A 5645-nucleotide genomic window follows, 5' to 3' on the forward strand; every position below is an offset into this window, starting at 1 on the left:
TCTATAATTGTTTCAGGTGTTTATGAGCATTGATCGAATTATCAACTTATTCCTTAAAGATCTTGAAAGTGAACAGACTTTCAAACAAATGAGAAACAAGCAAATCAAAAAATGACCATGAATTTCGAAAACTAGAATCAAGGAAATGGAGTAAATCATGCTCAAAATCCTATCTTTATTGCTGATAATAAGGATAGAGCTCTAAGACAGTATGCCGTGTCATTGTTTCATGAGCTTAATCCAGGTATTAGGAGACCCAAAATCGAGGCACAAAAATTTGAGCTGAAGCCAGTCATGATCCAGATGCTCCAAATAGTGAGCCAATTTAGTGGAATGCCTACTGAAGATCCTCACATTCACCTTAGATTATTTATGAGGTGAATGATTCCTTCAAGTTAACTAGAGTACTTGAAGATGCACTAAGATTAAAATTGTTCCCATACTTACTAAGGGATAGTGCTTGAGCCTGGTTGAACTCATTGCCACCAGATTCGATTACCACATAGCAAGAGTTAGCAGAACATTTCCTTATGAAATATTTCCCACCTAGCAAGAATGCTAAATTGTGAAACGAGATCACAACCTTCCAACAGATGGATGACGAGTTATTGTATGAGGTGTGGGAAAGATTTAAAAAATTGTTACGAAAATGTCCTCATCATGGAATCCCGCATTGCATCCAATTAAAGACTTTTTATAACGGTCTTAATGCTCATACGAGGATGGTAGTATATGCTTCTACCAATGGTGCTATCCTTTCTAAGTCTTATAACGAGACTTATGAAATTATTGAGAGAATTGCTAGCAACGATTACCAGTGGCCAACCAATCAAGCAACTTCGAGACGAGTCGTGGGAGTACATGAAGTGGGCGCCCTCACTTTACTTGTAGCTCAGGTATCTTCAATATCCACAATCCTTAATAATTTTACTACTAATAAGTTTAACAATGTTGTAACTCGATTGGTAGGGGGAGATGACCTCTTCATCTTCATCTCCTTCACATTCACCTTTTCCCTCGAAAATAACATTCTCACTTTTATCCACAAGTAGAAGGAGGAAAGAAAACTTTACTTCCTCATTCTTCTACAAAGGACTCCTAACCTATGCTAGAAGGATTCCAGATGTCAGAGCCAACCTACACTTTAGCACAACATCTCATATCCATGTTTGCTAGATTTAAATGTTCATAAGCAACCTAAATAGCAAGGATAGTACTATGGAGGATGAATTCCATACATTGGACACACCAACATGAGCATCAACAATAGTTTTCTTAAATTTCTTCTCATATTCAAGGCAAACAAATGCCAACCAATACTCCTTCTCAGCAGCTTCATTCTCTAAGTGAGTTTTCTCTCTTAATTTAGTCAACTTGATTTCAAAGTCCTCGACCCGCTTTGTGGTCTTCTTTTGCTTCATATCCTTCAGTTTGTGTTTGACCAACTTCTCATTTAGTTTCTAGATTTTGATGAGCCTTTTTTTCTTTGTTGTTTCAACAAACTTTTCAGCAAACTCTGATTACTCCTGCAATTTTTTAAATGGGAACATCATTTTTACACTTGTGATAGGTGGGCATCAATTTCTCTAGATCATATAATGTTTCTATCATAACTCCTATAGACTTATCTAAAAAAAATGCAGTCGGGCATGCTCTTGAATTTAAGCCATCAATGGTCCCAACAACCTTGAAGGTGTACTTATTTTGGCAACTTCAACCAACAGTTTACCAATGGTATTCTAAGTAATTGGGATAACTTTCTTTGCACAAAATAAAAATTCAATCTTGGGGATATAATCATGCCATTTAAATTAAGCATGATCTTTAATCACTAACTTTTCTATGAACCAAGAATGTGTGGTCCTAATTAAGTAGGCTTTCTTGAGGGTGGATGAGGAAACATAATCATGCGTTGGCCTGACAAAGGTGACATAATATAAGAAACTGTAGTAGAAGCAAAAGATAACCGAACAAGAGGTGGCTAAGTACTAGATAAACCTACTGGTATAGTAATACTAGCAACAAATGTAGGAAAAAAACCTGTCGTGCTAGCAGGAATTTTAAAAGGTGTAGTACTGGAGGTTGGTTCATTACTCTTAAAAACAATGACCTCCTTCTTTCCTTTAGTTTTCCTCTCTTTCTCATGTTGTTCTTTCTCTTGGCAAACAATGATTTTCTGTCTCTTACGAGACTACTAGTCCCTTGAAGAAAAGAAGAACCTCACATTTTATCTATTCCAAACATCCTACTCATAGCAATACCACTGAAATCCATACTTTCTAAAGTACTTGCAAATTTGTAAAGATGAATTAAATTCAATTTTTCATAACGTAAAAAGTTTTGTTAAAAACTACACAAACTAGAACTATTACTAGGGCTTTCGTTAGAGCTACTAGGGATAACCAAAATTTACAATTCATAAATTCTTTCATAGATGGATAGTATATACCAAGTGAGGTAGGAATTTCATCATTTGAAAAGGACACATTTATTAGCAAAGTCCTGGAATTTTCCTTCATGGAGTAAATTTCCTCACCTTAATTGGTAGCAGCAACCTCTCTAACACATGCATGACTAGAGGAAATGTCAATACTATTATCAACTTTATTCGTAACAATAGAGGTTTCTTTTGAGGCCTTACCACAGATAATTCTATATTTTGGCACTTTATATTTCCAAGAAAGTTTTGGGTACTTACAAAAAGCGCTAAAAAAATCCCTTCGATTCATCAAATACTCCAAGCAAAAATTTTCCTATATTATCAACTGTGTTGTAAGGCCAGGCTTGATTATTTGTAAGCCAAGTTTCTTCTTTTACATCATCCAATTCTACATCATCTATGCTTACATCATTTGGTCTCCAACCCTCCAAACAATACAAGAACCCATCATTTGGTCTCCTACCCTCCAAACAATACAAGAACACATTTTTCATAGTCATTGTCTCTTTAATAGACAATGAACAACATTGTTGATACTTTTTATATTGAGCCTTTGTAGTATTACTTTCCAAAAGCGAAATCCTCTTGCATTACTTAGCGATGGGCAATACCCATTCCATTGGAAACTCAAAATCTCCACTATTTTGTCTTACAAAAATTAACTTTTTTTTATCAAAATAAAGATTACTAGAGGCTATTTTTTTAAAGTGGGCTAATGTTGAGCATGTGCTTTAAAATATGTCATATCCTCATTGATGTGACTATACACTGACAGAGAAAAGTATATCATCTTTTAAAAATATGCCCTAGAACAAGGTGATGTCCCATTAATACATTCTTGAAAAACAAGTACAAGGGTTAAGGAACCCCACCTCAAATAAGTGTAATGGCAAAAATATTCCTCTCCTGTGACCAAGCTCTTCAACATCACTTAAACACCTAGGTCACTAAGAATAAAAAATTCAAACTTAGGTTTTTTCAATTCTAACCCTCTTGTAGTTAGAATCAACTTCATTAAATCATACTCAATGTGACATGAAAAAGTATCTACCTCAATGGAGGTATCAATGTCTCTGTGTTTAGCCTGTCAGGCCTCCTCAAATCTTTTATTTCTCTTTTAATGTCCCTCCTAAATCTTCCTTTTTACCAACCCTTCTCCTAGTATATCTACTCCCACTCCTATGTCTTCTAACAATCTTACCCACAATTTCAAAACTTATAACAAACATTAGATCCTTAGACTAAAAAAATACAAAAAGCACACAAAATATGTACCATTAACTCAAAAATAAAACAAAAATAAAAAAATAGCTAGATACTTATCAAAATAAGCCTACAAAATCAGACAAAACCCTTCACCAAATTGAAATAACTCCATAAAATTTCAAAAGTAAAGCACAAGAAAATGTTTCAAAACAAAATAAGTTGTTTCACCAAAACCCTCTCCGTATTTATAATTTTTTTTTGAAACATTTCCTATAAGTCTATCATCTTATCCACCATTTCATATAACCACTCACATGCATCCAACATAAAAAATTCAAGATTATTGTTAAATCAAAAAAAATGATGCACCCCACCAGTCTAACAAACATGTGACTTGTAACAGCCCGTTTTCAATGAAATTGGAACAAGTTTCAGGACCACATATTCGAGGTCAGAATAAAATTTATTTTAATATTATTTTATGGTCTACATTATGATAGAAATATCGTATAAAAATTTTGTTAAGAAATTTTACCAATTACATGTCTAATTTGATGAAAAGGACCAAATTGCACAAAGTGTAAAAGTTGAATTCTAGTAGCTTAAGGTATCAAATAGCTATGAAATTTAAAATTGGAGGTCCTTATATGGAAAATATACCATTTTGAGGAGTCAGTAGATAAGGATGATTATTCATCATTGGAAATTAAGAAATTATTAAGGTTAATTTTGGAAAGATGATAAAATAATGATGATAAATGAAATAAATAATTAAAATATAATCATTTTCATCATCTTTCCTAAAACAAAATACATGGAAACCCTAGCCATGGATGTTGAGTTCAAGTAAGCTATTTTTTTCTTAATTAGGTATGTATTTTTGTCTCGTTTTTAATGATTTTTATGTTTCTGAGATCGTAATAGCTTAATCTAGCTATCTCGGGGATTAATTTGCAAAACTATTATGTTAGGGTTTTTCCATGGATGAGTATAGTTGAATTATGAAGTTTTATAGTAGAAAATGAAAGGTTGTTGATAGATAAACAACTTTCGTAAAGAGAATTTTGATGAAATTATGATCTAGGGACTAAATTGAGAAGATGGAAAATTAATGGAAAAATTCTAAATTTTATGAAATACATGAGCTACTATTGTTATATATGAAAATCCGTTAGGCTTGGAATAAGGATTAAATTGTATGAATTTCATTTTCTGAGCTTAGGGACAAAATAATAATTTTTCCAAAGATGTGTATTGGACTGAATTGAATGAGAATTGTATTAACTTGAGCTAAATTCATTCGTATAGATCTAGATAGACCTAGTACGGAATTGGATCGAGGAAAAGAAAAAGTATCGGATTAGTAGCTTACTGTAATAGTCCATTTTTCAGTAGTGTCGAAAAAAGTGGTTTCGAGGCCACCAAATCCGACGAGTAAGTTCTTAAATATTATATTTAATATTTACAAGTTAATTGTGATTTTAAAATGGTTTTTGATATTGTGATTTTTGCTTTATAAGCGATTTATTAAGTTCAAGTGGTATGACCCTAAAGTCAAGTGGTTTTAGAAATTGAGGTATCGGGACCTCATTTTTTATAAATTGAGTCATAAATATTTTTATAAATATTTACGGAGTGTAATTAAGGTGTTATTAAAGTTTTGTTGAAAAATTTTATTGTTTTGATAGTTAATTAAGCAAAAAGGACTAAATCGCATAAAGTGCAAAAGTTGTGTTCTATAAGCTAAAAGTATTAAATAGCTATAGAACTTTAAATTTGAAGTCCTTATATGGTAAATAGACTATTAAAGGTTATAGTGGATGTGCATGGCTTGGCATTAGTGTAATTTTTAAAGTTAGGTAAGGGTAAAATAGTAATTTGATTATTGAATTAAATAAAATAGAAACCAAAATGTTATATCATCATTTTGGTGTCTTCTTCAAGCATGGAATGAAAAAAATGAAGCCATTGATGCTGGAAAATTTCAGCGATGTTTATT

General features: G+C 32.4%; 1 non-coding gene across 1 annotated transcript; it reads right to left on the reverse strand.

Moving 5' to 3' along the window:
- Positions 1 to 560: 560 nt before the first annotated feature.
- LOC128295667 (small nucleolar RNA R71) lies at positions 561 to 667 on the reverse strand. Its single transcript, XR_008286227.1, has one exon. It is a non-coding gene; the product is annotated as a small nucleolar RNA R71 (small nucleolar RNA).
- Between the last annotated feature and the right edge of the window lie 4978 nt (positions 668 to 5645).

Source organism: Gossypium arboreum, chromosome 7 (genome assembly GCF_025698485.1).
Source record: "Gossypium arboreum isolate Shixiya-1 chromosome 7, ASM2569848v2, whole genome shotgun sequence".
Lineage (NCBI taxonomy): Eukaryota > Viridiplantae > Streptophyta > Magnoliopsida > Malvales > Malvaceae > Gossypium > Gossypium arboreum.